This window comes from Anabrus simplex, chromosome 2 (genome assembly GCF_040414725.1).
Source record: "Anabrus simplex isolate iqAnaSimp1 chromosome 2, ASM4041472v1, whole genome shotgun sequence".
Classification (NCBI taxonomy): domain Eukaryota; kingdom Metazoa; phylum Arthropoda; class Insecta; order Orthoptera; family Tettigoniidae; genus Anabrus; species Anabrus simplex.
In genome coordinates this window covers 1,041,412,308-1,041,430,969 of record NC_090266.1, presented here as the reverse complement: position 1 = coordinate 1,041,430,969, position 18,662 = coordinate 1,041,412,308, and the positions used below count along the sequence as shown (strand labels likewise).

Below are 18,662 nucleotides of genomic sequence, written 5' to 3'. Positions count from 1 at the left end.
TTCACCTGTAACATCTGCATCTACATCAGGAGCTTCATGATCGTAAATTCGAAGCACAGGTGGAATCCTGTCAACGGACCCTACAGTATGTGGACACTTCTTCTTCTGGAGGGCCAATGACCTTAGATATTAGGACCCTTTAAACAACAAGCATCATCATCATCTTCCTCCACTTTTCCCCACATCTGTGGGGTTGCGGGTGCGAACTGTGTCGCACATGTGGATTTGGCCATGTTCTACGGCCAGATGCCCTTTCTGATATCTATATGGAGGGATGTGATTACTATTGCGTGTTTCTGTGGTGGTTGGTAGTGTAGTGTGTTGTCTGAATATCAAGAGGAAAGTGTTGGGACAAACAAACACAAACACCAGTCCTCGGGCCAGAAAAATTAATCAGACGCAAATAAAATAGCCGACCCGACCAGGAATCGAACCCAGGACCCTCTGAACTGAAGGCCTCAACGCTGACCATTCAGCCAATGAGTCGGACCTACAACATGTGGACAATGATCCTGCCTTTTTTTGCTGCGATCTTACTTAGGGATGAAGTACGGTTCCACAAAAATGGAACTGTTAATCGACATAATATGCATTACTGGAGGGTGGATAATCCCCATTGGGTACGACAGGCAGCATTTCAGGTACAGTGGGGCATTAATGTGGGAGGATGTTGAGCTGGGCCCACGGTCAGTGATGTCCATAAAAAAGACTGTTGAGTTGGGCCCATGTTCAGCTTGGAGTGAGGGTCAAATTGTCCCCAGTAGTCACAACTTTTGGAAATCAGTTAAAATAAGAATTGGAAATCAGTTAAAATATACAGCTAAAATAAGTTTTAAATACAGTGTAGAATTCATACTCAAAACTTTGTATTTCAAGCCTCCGTGCAGGGGTGGGGGAGGACTGGGCGAGTGGCATTCAATTGGAATTCCCAGTACTGGACTCCCTTGTATATCTTTTCACATTCAGTCTGTTAACATGAGTGAGAGCAGTGCAAACATGTTTTCTATGCTGTGTGAGAAAGGTTTCAAATTAGTAGTTTTGGAAGGTTTTAAGTTAAAAATAATAGAACGCAGTGCGGTTAAAAGTGGCATTGTACTAAAAAAAAGTTGTTCTTGAGCACTTATTTACAGATGATGATGGTGTTTTGTTGAAAGCCATTATACAGGCAGTACATTTCCAAAAGTTTGAAGCGCAAGGCGACAGAAACTTTATCCAAACTCCCCGCAAAAGTGATAAAAGAAGTAAATTGTGCCTGCGCCTTTAGATATTAGCAAGAAAATGACACGTGAAGACATGGATCGAGTGTGAAGAAACCTCAACCACGCAAAAAAAAAAAAAGTAAGCTTCCTCCTCGTCCTAAATGCATCAGTGACATCCATGACAGATTAGACAGCATCACTACTACCCAGGGAAGCAAATGTTGCTGTTAAACTTAAGACAGGAAAACGTTTTTGTCCCAAAAGCAACCTGGAATATCTTGCAAAAGTTGACAAAAAATGACAATATTTTAATGGATGGTATTTTTACCTAGGCACCAAAGTACTTTTAACTTTTTTTTACTATTCACGGCGTAGATAATGGTAACTATGTTCTGCTTGTTTGCTTATTGTCCAACAAGACAGAAGAAACATACAAAAGCCTATTTAATCACCTGAAATCTAACTGCGAGGAGTATGAGTTGCACTTCAATCCAAGACACACAACAGTTCGCTTTGAGATAGCGCAACAAAATGCTGTCCGATCATCTTGGGCTTTAGTACATGTGAGAGGCGTGCAGGTTCCATCTGTCCCGGGTGTGGTGGAGGAAAATTCAACAGCTTGGCGTGAGCCAGGAATACAAAAATGAGACACTGGAAGCTGGAAAATGGTTGCACTGGGTGTTTGTTTTAAGTATGTTGGATTGCTGGTCAGGTGGAGGACAACACCTAAACTTCCAAGAGTTCTCTAACTACCTAGTAGAAAACTACATTGATAGCAGCTCTTCATTCCTTCCAAATCAATGGACACCATCGTCCACATCTTCAGAAAGGACAACGAATGCATATGAATGGTTCCATGAAAAATTTGGTAGAGATTTCTTTCTATTACCTTTTGTACTGGTATTGTCTTTTTCAAGGCAACTGAGAATGTCCAGATCGGTACCTACATTGGCATTCAAAGTGCAGCAAGTACTTGAAAAACCACTAACAGACAGTACAAGAAGAGTCTACAGTTTTTCAAAACTCTGTACAATAAGTACACCTCTGGTGACATATCTAGAATGCACTTCATAAAATGTGTCTGTTATCAGAACATGAAAGGGCCATCAACTTAGATTTTGTAATGAAATGCCCATCTACAAGGTAGGTCCAAGAAATATAGTTTTTCTATAAAAAGAAAAATCAATAAAACACATAAAACCAAAAGTACAACTAAAAAAAAGAAAAACTGACAAAGCAAGAAGGCCACTCCTTATGTCGTCCTGTGTTATTATTGGAACAGCTGGTTTATATTTGAGCAGAACAGAAACCTTAACACTTCACAAATGGACTTCAAGTGATTGAGTTCATCATTCAAAGGGAAATAACACGTACGACTTCACTACCATTTAAAATTGTTATTGGAATAATCATTCAAATAAACATTTCTTTCTTTCTTAATCTGCTTACCCTCCAGGTTCGGTTTTTCCCTCGGACTCAGCGAGGGATCCCAGCTCTACCGCCTCAGGGGCAGTGTCCTGGGACAGGGATACAACTGGGGAGGATGACCAGTACCTCGCCCAGGCGGCCTCGCCTGCTATGCTGAACAGGGGCCTTGTGCGGGGATGGGAAGATTGGAAGGGATGGACAAGGAAAAGGGAAGGAAGCGGCCGTGGTCTTAAGTTAGGTACCATCCCGGCATTTGCCAGGAGGAGAAGTGGGAAACCACAGAAAACCACTTCCAGGATGGCTGAGGTGGGAATCGAACCCACCTCTACTAAGTTGACCTCCCAAGGCTGAGTGGACCCCATTCCAGCCCTCGTACCACTTTTCGAATTTCATGGCAGAGCCAGGAATCGAACCCGGGCCTCCGGGGCTGGCAGCTAATCACACTAACCGCTAAACCACATAGGTGGACTTTTTAAATATTTACTGATTTTTAGGACCAATTTTTTTTTTGTTTGCTTTACAAGTAAAGGATAAAATCTTATGTCCACACTTAAGACCGAGCAACCATTCTTAACAAATTCCTTCAAGAAACCATCCTTAACAAAGGCATAATGCACCAAAAGTAATTTATACACGCTGTACAATAGTTACTTCAATAGTAACTTAAATGGTTTTAGCATGGATTCTGTTTAGTGATTAAGTAATGATTTAATCATAAATTAATTTTTTTTACCTTATTTAATGTTTGTTAAAAAGACTTTTTATTACGGCATTATTTTGATACTTGTTAATATTATGAAGAATAATCAAATAAAAATGAGTGGCCGAACATTAACAAATGGAGAAACCAACCCCCCCAATGAAACAGGGGCAAAACTAGATCTTGGCCCTTCCAGGATAGACTGCAGTTCGCAAGAGAATATTCTGACCGTCTGCCCAACTCCAATGTGACCCATGAACAAACGGTGTGGCATCGTGCGTCATCATCTCATTGGTCCCCATTTCTTTGAGAGACCTCTGATGAGAGAATCCTATCTGCGGTTTCTCTAAGATGACCTAGCACCATTCTTGGAATATGCGCCACTCCTTGACCGCTGCAGGATGATGTCTGAACATCACAGAGCTCCATCGCATGCAGCGGTGGTCGTCCGGACCATCTCCATGCGACTTAATGCTGTGATAAATTGATAACAATTGGAGGACCTGTCCTCCACCAAATTGTGATCACTTTCAATAAGTGTAATATGAACATAGGCTTTAGAATAGTTAACACAACTCAAAACATATTAATTATAACAATAGATATTCAGGTTGAGGAGTCTACAGATTAACATGTTCACAGTGTGGATTTTTCTTTGTTGGACAGACTGGACAAAGCTTCTATACAAGATACATGGAGCATTTTAATGCTGAAAAACATAATAAATATTCAGCAATGAGCACTTCAATAGAAAAGGATCTCACAACAATCAGGAATACAGGCAAAGGTAAACTTTTCAATGAATTAGAGAGTATAAACATCTTTTTGGACAAAACATATAATAAAGATCGAAATCTCAAAGACGACATGGAAGTCAGAAGTACACTACACACTTGAATGCGTAAGTTATTAAGTGCACTTAATCCAAACCATAACAGGATCCCTCAGATATTTAAATCCTTAGAATTAAAAACTCCCTTCATCTCTCTAAATACCAAGCCTGCGCTTGCTCCTCCAAACAACCCCCCCCACCCCCTCCTATGTTAGCATCGGCATGCAAAGCTCCACCTACCTCCTCTCCCCCTCAGCATTTCCCACCACCTCTAGCGCATCGATACAACACTAGGTGTAGGAACAACAAACAAGGTAGTGCTGCTGAAACATTAGGACGTACAGTACATAATACACTGACTGACAGAACAAATGCAACACCAAGAAGGAGTGGTCAGAACTTTATGCCAATTGCAGGGTAGACTGACGTCACTGAGGTATGCTCATGATGTGAAATGCGCCACTGTGCTGCGCACGTAGCGAACGATAAATGGGACACGGCGTTGGCGAATGGCCCACTTCGTACCGTGATTTCTCAGCCGATAGTCATTGTAGAACGTGTTGTCGTGTGCCACAGGACATGCGTATAGCTAAGAATGCCAGGCCGCCATCAACGGAGGCATTTCCAGCAGACAGACGACTTTACGAGAGGTATGGTGATCGGGCTGAGAGGGCAGGTTGGTCGCTTCGTCAAATCGCAGCCGATACCCACAGGGATGTGTCCACGGTGCAGCGCCTGTGGCGAAGATGGTTGGCGCAGGGACATGTGGCACGTGCGAGGGGTCCAGGCGCAGCCCGAGTGACGTCAGCACGCGAGGATCGGCGCATCCGCCGCCAAGCGGTGGCAGCCCCGCACGCCACGTCAACCGCCATTCTTCAGCATGTGCAAGACACCCTGGCTGTTCCAATATCGACCAGAACAATTTCCCGTTGATTGGTTGAAGGAGGCCTGCACTCCCGGCGTCCGCTCAGAAGACTGGCATGGTGCCGGGCTAGAGCGACTTGGATGAGGGAATGGCGGAACGTCGTGTTCTCCGATGAGTCACGCTTCTGTTCTGTCAGTGATAGTCACCGCAGACGAGTGTGGTGTCGGCGTGGAGAAAGGTCAAATCCGATAGTAACTGTGGAGCGCCCTACCGCTAGACAACGCGGCATCATGGTTTGGGGCGCTGTTGCGTATGATTCCACGTCACCTCTAGTGCGTATTCAAGGCACGTTAAATGCCCACCGCTACGTGCAGCATGTGCTGCGGCCGGTGGCACTCCCGTACCTTCAGGGGCTGCCCAATGCTCTGTTTCAGCAGGATAATGCCCGCCCACACACTGCTCGCATCTCCCAACAGGCTCTACGAGGTGTACAGATGCTTCCGTGGCCAGCGTACTCTCCGGATCTCTCACCAATCGAACACGTGTGGGATCTCATTGGACGCCGTTTGCAAACTCTGCCCCAGCCTCGTACGGACGACCAACTGTGGCAAATGGTCGACAGAGAATGGAGAACCATCCCTCAGGACACCATCCGCACTCTTATTGACTCTGTACCTCGACGTGTTTCTGCGTGCATCGCCGCTCGCGGTGGTCCTACATCCTACTGAGTCGATGCCGTGCGCAATGTGTAACCTGCATATCGGTTTGAAATAAACATCAATTATTCGTCCGTGCCGTCTCTGTTTTTTCCCCAACTTTCATCCCTTTCGAACCACTCCTTCTTGGTGTTGCATTTGCTCTGTCAGTCAGTGTATTTGGTGAATGAGTAACTACCCCTTTCATTTAACAAATGTTTTTCAGTGAAATTACACGATCTATCACACGAAATCAAGTTCTCTTTCTGTTTCATTACAGAACATCCACATTCTTTTCTACAGTCACCTACAAGAGGCATTACGTCTCCATGAGATTGTCATACAGGCCTATAGTTAACTCTTATGAATAGTTTTAGCAGCAATTCTGACCTACACTCCAATGTCTACTAGCACTCGTTATTATATGAAAATTTTTACCCAACATATTATGATAACTTAATCCATATCGTCTTCAAATTGACCATGCATTTTTAGCCCTTATGTTTTTTAAAAACAGATCTCACCCTCAACATGCACATTTTATCATACTAATCGTATCCATTGACGCTTCGGTTCGATACTCTGGTCCCCAAGTGTTGCTTATTGTTCAAGCATTTTACGAAGAGGATCCATTTCAGATTCAAACGTGAATTATTTTTAAGAAATAATGTGATACAAAATTCTTTTAGACGAACATTTTAATATTTTTAAAGTGATTTTAATGTGTGTATATATATGTTTAAGTATCCTTGTACTGTAAATATAATGAACCACAGTCTCAATACTATTACGAGTTTAACAGCATAGTTTATATAAATTGGATAAGGTTCTCAGACCAATGTTTGTTTTAGGGTTGAATAAGGCTGATGACGCCCAGTAAAAGAGGGGCGAAACATGTACCTTAAAATCTGGTAGTTTCTATGTTCATTTAACCACGCAACAGTAGACTGTATTGAATAGGTGGAGTAATAAAATACTCCTTGTGTAAACTCAGTGATAAACATACCACTTAGTCAAGCAGCTCATCTCCTTTCTGCCAAGACTTCCTAGCCCAAACTTTGCAACATTTTCATAATGCTATTCTTTAGTCAGAATTCACCCAGAACAAACTGAGCTGCTTTTCTGTGGATTTTGACCAGTTCTCGAATCAAGTAATCCTGGCGAGGGTCCCATACACTGGAACCGTACTCTAGTTGGGGTTTTACCAAAGACATACAAGCCCTCTCTTTTACCCTCATAACATTGTGCAGAGATCTGTACCCTTTATTTACAATCCCCTTCATGTGATTACCCCAATGAAGATCTTTCCTTATACTGTATTAACACCTAGGTACTTACAGAGATCCCCATAAGGAAATTTCACCCCATCAATGCAGTAATTTAGACAGAGAGGATGTTTCCTATTAGCAAAACTTACAACCTGACTTTTAAATCCATTTATCATCATACCACTGCATGCTGTCCATCTCACAATACTCTCAATGTCTTTTTACAGTTTCTCACAATCTTGTAACTTATTTATTACTCTATACAGTATAACATCATCTGCAAAAAGCCTTATCTGGGATTCCACTTCTTTACACATCAGTATGTTTTTTTTCTTCGTTTTCACATCCCCTTTTCCAGCTCCTGCCAGGTCGAGGTGTGATGGCACTTCTCCATCATTGCCTGTCTGTCCACCACTCCTCTTTAGTAATTGTATTCCAGTCCGGTCTTCTTTTTTCTTACACTGTTCTTGACAGAGTCCATCCATCTTGCTCTAGGCCTCCCTCTTGCCTTCTATCTTAGCCTCCAACACCTGCTTTGGTGCCATTCCCTCCTCGATCCTCATAACACGTCCAAACCATCTCAATTTATTCTTCTCTATCCTATCACCCAGTTTTTCTATCCCTATCTCTTTCCTGACCTCAACATTTCGTACTCTGTCTCTCCTTGTCTTCCCTACCATACCCTTCAAGAACTTTATCTCACTGGCCTGAATTTTAGTCTCATTTCTTGCTATCAAATTCCAAGTCTCTGATGCATATGTTAATATAGGTTCCTTACATTCTGGTAGAATATATTTCCCCCTTGTACCCTTTAGCTTATCTCCTTATCCAACTTTGCATCTTGCATTATTTCACTTCACAAATATTTGAACTATTCGACAAACTTCAAGGTTTTGTCCCCCTGATATTAACGAATGCTGCACGAGACATTTCAATTAGTCCATAATTAGATAGATTTACACTACTCTATCCTTCCATTTCTCCTCTGTTTCGCTCTTCTCCACACTCATTTTCATACCATATTTTTCAATATTGTCATTTAAAGCCTTTTCTCCGCTGTAGATTCCGTTAAGGTCTTCACTCGTAACCCTGAGCTGGGACCCTTACCAAATGCTACACACCGGGTCAGAGTGCTCTGGGACTCCCATAGGCAGGGACGCCACTCCCTGGCAAGGGCTGCCTCCGAAGAGGGACCCTACCTACTACCTTCACTTCTTTACCGATATCGTTTATATACATAAGAAAACACAAAGGTCAAATAATACTCCCTTGAGGAATTCCCCTCTTAATGATTACAAGATCAAATAATGCCTCACCTACACTAATTCTCTGAGTTCTATTTTCTAGAAATATAGGCACCCATTCAGTCACTATTTTGCCTAGTCCAACTGTATACATTTTTGCCAACTTCTTTGTAAGATTATTTGAAATTTTTAGAACATAAATACACTAAGTTTTTTTTACCAATTTGCTTTATGTCGCATAAACACAGATAGGTCCGGAATATGAAAGGGCTAGGAGTAGGAAGGAAGCGGCCGAGGCCTTAATTAACGTACAACCCCGGCATTTGCTTAGTGTGAAAATAGGAAACCACAGAAAACCATCCTCAGGGCTGCCAACAGTGGGGATCGAACACACTACCTCCCAAATTCAAGCTGAGAGGTGTGCAAACCTAACCGCACACACAGCCAACTCGCTCGGTACACCCACTATGTGCAACTTAGGTCATGTAATGATTATGTACATGCCATAAGAGATTTTAAGTACAGTGAAAGCTCAAGAGCCAAGTCGCACTGTCATTGGCTTCTCACCAAGGCAGTCATGATTCAAATCCCTGCCAATACTTGTGGGACTTCTGAAAAAAAAAAAAGTTATATCCCTGTTGTTCAGATTTCACATACAACTGGAGGTCCAGGGGTTATGACCACAATATCAACGGACAAGTTTAGTACAAAGCTAAAATGGTACAACATGACCTGAAATCAAACCAGGACCATCCTTTTTGTCATACAACTTTTCTAGCAATTCAGCAACCATGATAAACAACCCTGCCTTGTTGGCTAAAGTATCTACTATGGAGCTGATGTGACCATCATAACCAGTGATGGCAGCTCTGAAGATGTTTTTCTGTGCTTTTCCATATTCACACCAGATAAATGCTGGGGCCGTACCTTAATTAACGTCACGTATGCTTTCTTCCCGCTCCTAGCCTTTTTCTATTCCATCGTCGCCATAAGACCTATCTGTGTCGGTGCGACGTAAAGCAAACTGTAAGAAAAAACACCTTAAATTCTAATATATATTTTTTTACAGTTTCTGATATGATGTAGAAGTTGATTCCCATAGGGAGCCTGAAATATTTGTTCTGAATGAGTAAATTTATAATACCAATATAGTTGGTCTGTTATTGGACATAGGCACTGCCGGTGGCTCCAAGTAGCCTATGCAGTGGCCTCCATGGTGTGCACTAGCCATGCATCTTGGTAGGTGTGCTATTTACCAACTGATGAGCCCAACTTAGCACACTGGGGCGAAACGCTGGCAACCAGGAATGAGTTAGCTGGAAAATTTATAATGTCCAATAACGGACCAACTATATTGGTATTAGTTAGTGATATATCAGTACATTACTGGGAATAACTCACTAAACTCGTTTTCAAGGGTTTGTAGTATCTCGATGTACTTTTCAAAGCACACTCCTTACCGTACAGGTGCCATCAAACAAAACCACAATAACGTTTTGAATAAAGCAATTTTTTTAAACCTAGGGCCTTATTAAAGATTTTAATTTATATATCGCTTACCTAACTGAGGAAAGTGTTCCGTATTTATTTCTGAAAGGTTGTTTTTGAGGAGTTTAATTTTCTGTTGGAAAGCCTTTATCTTGCTGACCATCTCGTCAATGAGATGACTTTCTCTTTGGACCTTCAGACTTAGATCATTTAAGAGAGCTGTAATGTCTGCTAAAAATTCTAGATCAGCTATCCGTTCAGGGTCATTTAGAAATGGCTCTGGATACCCTTTTTCCTCAAGAAACTCAGCAATGGCATGGCGTATTTGAAAAACTTGGGAAATAACCTTTCCCTTGCTTAACTGAGGTACCTCTGTGTGGTAGGGGTTATTATCTGGATACTCTTCTTCAAATGAAATAAAAAAATTATTTGAACTGGCCGTGAGAACAAAAATAGTTCACGATACGCATCACCATGTTCATCACATCATTAAGACCGATAAGTGCTGCGCTAAGGCTCTTGGTGAGAGAAACAATGAATGGAAGGCAAATTTGGCATTTTAAACTACTTCTGCAGTAAGCCAATAAACCCTTTTATTAAACCTTGCATTACTGGCGCTCCATCTGTTGTCACGGAAAATAGCTATTCCCTCATCTGCAGATTTTGATTGCTTCTAAAATATCTGCCCCTGTAGCAGTGTCCTTCATTGAAATCATATCCAGGAGCTCTTCCATTACATGTAGGTCGTTGTCTACACCATGCAAAAGTGGCTAACTGAGCCGTGTAGCTAATATCCGCTGACTCATCAAGTGCAATGGAGTATACTAATGAGTTTTCAATTTTGGCAACCAAGTGTTCATGCAAACTCCATGCAACAACACTGATTTGCCGAGTTATTGTCATAGTGGACAGTGGTAGTCTCCTGTATGCTGGAGGTAATATACGATTCATTGTCTCTACTACTTCCAAAAATATACTCTTTTTTAGTAGCCCTTTCATAAATGGCTTTCAAGCTCTTGCTAAACATAGAGAAACTTTATAACTAGCTCTAAGAGTAGTGTCACACCACCTTTCATCTTCTTTGCCCCAAATTAGAAAATAAAGTGTATTAGGAATAACAAAAACAAAAAATAAGAACAAATTCATATTTGAGAGGACTGTAAACAGAATAAACTACTTCATGCAGGACCTGTAATCAAAATAAAAATGCTTAAGTACAGGTATAAACCTCATTTGTGACTACAGAATGCTCTTCAAGATTTTTCAACTTCCTTAAATCTTCCTCTCTGATGCCCCCTATGATTTCACCATAATTTACTGAATATATTCTGTTGTAGTGTCTTTCAATACATCATTTTCTTACACACATAATTACTGTTCCACAGATTAGGCATTTAGCTTTATCGTCATGACTGATGAAAAAATAATGAAGTTCCCACTTCGATTTAAATTGACTTTCAGTAGACTTTGCTTTCTCTGGAGCAAGTTGCTCCATTATCACGTAGTATTGTCTTGCGCTTACCTATTTCAATGATAAACAAGCCGTCTATCAATGCACGCTTCGTCACACTGCAGCGCAACACACCATCCAACCAGAGTTGCCCCGAGACAATACGCTGGTCTGGGTCGAGTAGATTTTCCTGCTGCTTGACCTAGCCTTTCCAAGTTACTGCCAAAATCTTCCCACGACTTCTTGGATTCAACAACTATTTTGTTTCGCTCTGTTTCTTTCCTCTAAAAATAATTCCCCATCTGCATTAGTCCTTGTTTAGAGGCATTTCTGATACGCCTTCTTTTCACGTTTACAAGCTTTTCTCACTTTATCATTCCACCAAGACGTTTGCTTTTTCCAACTTTACACACAGTTGTTCCTAGCCATTGCCTTGCTGTTTTTACTACAGCATCCCTGTATGCCACCCATTCTCTTTCTATATCCTGAACCTGCTTACCGTCCACTGTTTGGAAATTTTCACTAATCATATCCATGTACTTCTGTCTAATTTCCTCATTCTGGAGATTTTCTACCCTTATCAGTCTACAGACTGATTTCACATTCTCTATCCCAGGCCTAGAGATACTTAGTTCACTACATATCATATCGTGGTATCATAAAAAAATCCCCGGAAAACCCTCACATTCGTGGTAGGTTTCCTGAATTCAAAGTCGGTTAGGATAGAGACTATTACGGATCTGGAGCCCCCACCCTTCCACGTGTAGTGGTGAATAGCCTTATGCTTGAAGAATGTATCTGTAACTGCTAATCCCATACTAGCACATAAGTCCAGCAAATGCTTCCCATTCCTCTTAGCTTCCATATCTTCCCCACATTTACCAAACACCCTTTCGTATCCTTCAGTTCGATTTCCAACTCTCGCATTGAAATCACCCATTAGCTCTATTCTATCCTTGCTGTTTACCCTGACTATGACGTCACTCAATGCTTCATACAACTTGTCAACTTCATCCTCATCTGCACCCTCACATGGTGAATACATTGAGAAAATTCTCGTCCTAATACCTCCAACCGCCAAATCTACCCTCATCATTTGCTCATTTATATGCCTAACAGAAACTACGTTGCATGCAATAGTATTCCTGATGAACAGTCCTAACTCACACTCTGCCCTTCTCTTAACACCCATCAGATAAACTTTATAACCTCCTACCCCTTCCTCGTTATCTCCCCTTACCCAAATATCATTAACTCCTGACACATCCAGACGCATCCTCTTTGCTGACTCAGCCAGTTCTACTTTCTTTCTTCCATAAGCCCCATTAACATCGATAGCTCCCCATGAAATTCCATTCCATTTTGTTCGCCAATTTGTTTCCAAGGAATCCCTCGCCTTTCAAATGAGAGAGGGACTCCGTTACTCCCATAGCTCCCAAGCCTGCTTAAAACGTTCGGAGCGTGCTCAATGAAAATTCTGTGAAGCCGGATGCTACCCTTACTAACACACATGCAAGTGAGGATCTCTCATCTAACAGGTTAGGGACCACCAGTGGATTGCATAGTCCTAGCCGCTTCAGCACAAGGAGGGCCACGACTCAGAATATGTCCGAGCCGAGATACACACTCCTATTTCTTAGTAACTGATATCCACTCAGGTCCACTTACCAGGCAGCTCAGCCATTGCCCACGGTTCATGAAGTAGGACGTGACTACAGTAACCCACATCATACTCAAATCAAATGACAGCTAAAGTAAAGTAACAAGAATTCTATATTTAAATAAAAGCGTGAGAATATTTTTAGAACTAAATTATTTTGGTGATCAAATATGCCAGCCGCGTGTCGGTAGATTTATTGGCACGCAAAACAACTCTTAAGAGACAACATTTCAGCACTCCGGCATCTCCGAAAACCATAAAATTAGTTAGTGGGACATAAAGCCAATAATGTTATATTATTTTGGTATTTTGAGAGAATATTTGGCTCATATGATTATGTGATTATTTCAATGTACAAGATTTTATGAATACATCTTAAGTATCCTTTTGATTTGCAATGTGTAAAAAGTACGTAATTGATTATGTCACACCAAGTCAAACCAAATACATTCCTAGAGCCCTTACATGAGTTAAATTTGTGGTTAAACCTGTCAAGAGACATACATGAACCAATTAACATTTATGTGTTAGACAATTTGTTTTAATCTGCATTAAAATTGTTTTATTTTTCTTGCCATAAGAAATCTGGTTAGGATAATAACAACAAAAATTCACTGAACAATGATCAACTGGAATGAACTTTTACTTTCTCATGAAATATCTGATGAAATTTCTTTTTAAAACACCACTAGTTAAAGGAGACTTTATCCACTAACTGTAGTAATTGAGCAAAGAGCTTGCAGTTATAAATGACACTTACAATCACGATCATAGCCACAGTGTCTCCAGGTTTATGTGGAATATGAGCCAAATGGACAAGATTTTTTTTTATTTTAAAAATCTCAAATGCATTGGCTGGGATTCAAACCGTGGTTGCATTGTTGAGAAGCCAATGATGGTGTAACACAACTATCACACCCCCAAACTTTAACTACCGGTATGTGAGACAAATACTACAGTTTTCTGGTTTGTGTTCAATAAATTTCCACTGGGCGAGTTGGCCGTGCAGTTAGGAGTGCGCGGCTATGAGGTTGCATCCACGAGATAGTGGGTTCGCATCCCACTGTTGGCAGCCCTGAAGATGGTTTTCCTTAATTAAGGCCACAGCCGCTTCCTTCCAACTCCCAGGCCTTTCCTATCCCATCGTCGCCGTAAGACCTATCTGTGTTGGTGCAATGTAAAGCCACTAGCAAAAGAAAATCCTACGTAAATAAAATTTACTAATAAGGAACTCTTACTTTAAAAGCAACCAAAAGCAATCTCTAGGTCAATGCAGGAACTAAACAGGAATTATGATGCTTAATTAGCACTTCTTTGATTTAGAGATGATTTGCTAATTCCACTCCTATGCTGAACATATCTGCCATGATGATGACCATGCAAGAAAGCCACCTGAAAAATAAAAGATTTATGACGAATTTCATAATATTATAGCTTCCATCATCATATGTGTTAATTTATATTCTATAAGAGACGTGGAAGTCAAAGTTGAATGTTTTGAACACAGATGATGTAAGATTTCAACAATAATATGGGTAAGAATATTTTGAATTTCCCCCAACTAATTTCTTACTGGAATGGAGCCTCATTTCAAGTCCTAGAAACATTTCTCCGAATATTACGGCCACACCATTACTAATGCAAATGAACAAGCAGCAGTAGGGTTGCCAACTATTTTGGAAGAAAATAAGGGAGATTTCTATATTCTTGAAAGAAAGAAAAAAGAAAGATTTAGAACATGGTAAAATTTCACAAAGAAATCAATGCATGTTTGTAAAAAAAAATATTTTACACTTTACAAAGACTTAAGCATATTTTACAAATTATTTTACTTCATATAATAGTTTGCCATCACTTTCTACAAATTCTACAACTCGGTGCACACAGATATTGATGCAACATTATGACAAATACAAATAATAAATGTTTAACTGTTAAAACAGGTTTATTACTTCAAAGTACTCTCAGATTACAAACTACAGATATTCTTACTTAAAAGTATACTTAGTTACACTTGTGAAGAGACAACATCATCTCAAAGTTTAAGAATAGTCTTTCATTACATATTCTGCAAATTCCTGTGAAATTAAAATTAACATCAATTTGTAACTCAGATCTATATTGCAATGGTTTCTACTATCAGACCATTTATAATTCATAAAAGAAAAACATAAAAGAAGAACAAGCCAAGAAATTCAATAATCTCCTAAGCTTTAACACCTTTGGCTTTTGCCACAGTCTTCACAGGTCAGGGTGTAAAAAAAAATCATGATTTTTTATTAAAAACTGAAAACCAATTATTTTAATTTAAACCCGATTTTTTCTTCAATTTTACATTTTTACTAATCATCTGATATTATTTTCAGATTCGTATATGTATCATTGTGTAAGTACCAACGGTGAATAATGAAGGATGAATCTAAATTCAGTGTGTTATCAATATTTTGGATTGGGGTATGATATATTAAAATATATTTTTAAACCAGTTCTTGTGACATATTCTTTAAAAAAAATACCACTAGAAACTATTCTTTACGCCAAGCCCATTTCAAAACTAGTTCATATTCAGTCACATTCATACCTTCCTTATTTAAGTGCTTATACAAAAACACGAGCTTGGACGCTCTGTCTACACCAAGTCTATCTCTTCATTTTGAATGACCAACACAAAACAAAGAAAACACATTCTACATCTGCGAGTGATGCTATACCTGTTAAGAGTTACATAACTTTGTCTATTACCAACTTGCCAAAGACATGTTCTCGAGATTTCCACCACTGCAAAGCACGCACACCTTGTACCACTTCACTGGTAAACATTACTGAAATGAAGGGTTGAGATTTTGCTTGACAGAAACGAAGTTTTTCCTGGGCAAATTGAAATGCACATTCATGCCTGAATGGATGTAAAACATATTCTTAGTTGTTTAATACTGAATGAACAATGAAAGCCAGAAAATGTGATAACATTTTTCAAACATCATAGTTTTTGTGACATTAATTCCAGATTTCCTTCACACTTGTAATTCCCCGAAGTCACACTTTTAGTGTTTTTCCACACTTTCACTGCTTTCCAATTGTAGTAATTTCTCTGGGTTACATCAAGGGTCAGTGCTATTCATTTTAACATATTTAAAATGTCATCAGAATTTTGCTTTATCTGAAGGTCACTAACCTTCCCTCTTAATGGAATCTTGAATCTTGTCTCTATTTTCTTCACAAATCTTCACAAGTAGTGGCTAGTTTTTAATGTAAGAATCTTCAGATTACCGGTAGTGGCCAGTTTTTAATGTAAGATTAAAGGCAGTCAGACAACGCATTCCATCAAACTTCCTGAAGCAGGATTAATGATTGTCCTCCTTCACTCCTAAATTTTGCACTGGCAGTTATTATTGTGGAAGTATTTCACAATTTCTACTACATGTTCCTTTCTGTTTGAGGTGTTCTTGGTAAAATTCTGGGAGAGAAGATTAAAATATGAGCAGAACAGCCACATGTAATTAGATCAATATCTTTCCTTTCTTTCAGTGCACTCCCTATTTTTGCCATACTGCCTGCATTATCTGTAATGAAGCCTATCACGTTATACTTTAATCCACTTTCACTACTTTTTCACTGAATTTATTGAAAGTTCAATTAAGTAGTCTGTGTGTGGGGATGCCCAGATGTATCAATTGTGTTGAACAGAGGGAGATCCCCATTTTCACTGATCACTGTAATACACACTTTGGGCTCATTACGTACATTTGACAATCCATCTAAGCACATACAATTCTCAAATAAATCCTTGAAACACTTCTATCTCTCACTTTGATAAATTTCTTCAAGAAGGGGTCCAGCTACAGCAGCAGATAATTAATGGAGAAGTATAGCCAGGTCACAACATAAAAGTCTTCTGAATTCTGAATGATTAATGGAGTGGAAGGAACTGTTTGTAGCATAACAGAATTTTGCAACCATTTTACCTAAGTCTTGTTCTTGTTTTTCACTAGTTTAGACAACAAAGTGATTAATCTGACTTGGCTTAATTCTTAGAGAGGGTTCCTCAGTGGACAGCTGATTCATAACTAATGGTCTCTTTTGTTTTGAAGCAGAAGGCAAAAGTACTGGATATGTCCCGAAATTTTGATCTTCACTGCCAGATGCTGCAGTAACAACATTTCTTTCTTGATATTTTTTATTTTTTTTGCAAGTGGTTTTACGTCGCACCGACACAGATAGGTCTTATGGCAACGATGGGATAGGAAAGGCCTAGGAGTTGGAAGGAAGCGGCCGTGGCCTTAATTAAGGTATAGCCCCAGCATTTGCCTGGTGTGAAAATGGGAAACCACGGAAAACCATCTTCAGGACTGCCGACAGTGGGATTCGAACACACTATCTCCCGGATGCAAGCTCACAGCCGCACGCCTGTGATTATCTTTTGCGTTGTTACATTTTTTAATATGTAACTTAATTCTAGTAACTAATTCCTGCATTTCTAAATTGCATGATTTCAATTTAGCATTCATGCCCTTTCTATTTGGAGTGGGAAGATAAAAGCAAATTTCTTGTGACACTTTTACAAGTACAGTGCAACACGCTCAATATAGCGACCCTTCTGTTAGAAAATTACTACTTAACTCCATCTCAAATGAACTGCAGGACAAAGTAAACAAGATACTAGGGAAATGATTTGGAACAATCTACTTTTTCTTAAGGTATTACAAATACATCATATGTGTAAATTAATGTTATTTCCACATAAACATTACATGTACATCATCTAATGCCATTTAGCTTCACTTTCACTTCAAAAAGCAGTTGTTTCAATTCTTAATCAATACTCATGCATTAAAATCAACCTGGGAACAACCACGGCTACATTCATTTACCTAACATCCGACCTACGTGAATTTGTTTGTTATTATGAGTTTCTTTCTTGTTAATATCTAGTAATTTAGCATTATTAATTAAGTTGGTAGTAGGTCTTTGTTTTGCTGTTCAGGATGTAGTTAACTGTTGTAAGTGAAATGTTGCATATGCTATGTATTATTTTATATTTCAAGTTTACGTCTCATAGTCTTTTTTTTTTTTTTTGCTAGTTGTTTCACATCGCACCGACACAGATAGGTCTTACGGCGACGATGGGACAGGAAAGGGCTAGGAGTGGGGAAGGAAGCGGCCGTGGCCTTAATTAAGGTACAGCCCCAGCATTTGCCTGGTGTGAAAATGGGAAACCACGGAAAACCATTTTCAGGGCTGCCGACAGGGGGGTTCGAACCTACTATCTCACGAATACTGGATACTGGCCGCACTTAAGCGACTGCAGCTATCGAGCTCGGTAGTCTCATAGTCATCAGCCAGTGTAAAACTGATATTTACTACACTTGACACTTGGGTTTAACTCCTCAACTCTCATCACAGTTTGTTCAATCTCATTATCAAAAGAAACATTTCCGCGTAAGTTAGGCGATCACAACTAAATTAGAATCTAGCGGGTTCCACCTTTTCAATACAAAATACAATGTAGTTGGATGGTATTTACAACATTATTTATTTCATAACATGTTTCGGTGTTCAATTTTTGACACCATCCTCAGCTGCTCAGAAAGTGCGAAGAAACTTGGCAATCTAAACATTAAACAACATATTGTCATACGTAACTCCTTAATATACATATATACAAACAATAGAATATTGCACTAGTTAAATCCTAAAACATCTACAGTATATTATGCTATATTAAAACTCTAATATGTAACAAGAGAATTCTTGTAAGTCATAAATATAAAATTTCTCGTCTGTTTGATGAGTTGTCTTCACATTCCTTAATGTCTGTGATTTTGTACTATCA

The 18,662-nt window shown here is 39.7% G+C and overlaps 1 protein-coding gene across 2 annotated transcripts in view; it reads right to left on the bottom strand.

Moving 5' to 3' along the window:
* The window catches only part of LOC136864679 (transmembrane protein 121B), an 83,887-nt gene that overhangs the window by 31,505 nt on the left and 33,720 nt on the right, over nucleotides 1-18,662 (bottom strand). The window contains exon 3 of one of the 2 annotated variants that reach the window (XM_067141990.2): nucleotides 14,068-14,221. The exons of the other annotated variant lie outside the window; for it this stretch is intronic. The gene's annotated coding sequence lies outside the window, so the exon portion shown is untranslated. The remainder of the gene's footprint in view (nucleotides 1-14,067; nucleotides 14,222-18,662) is intronic. 2 annotated transcript variants of the gene reach the window in all.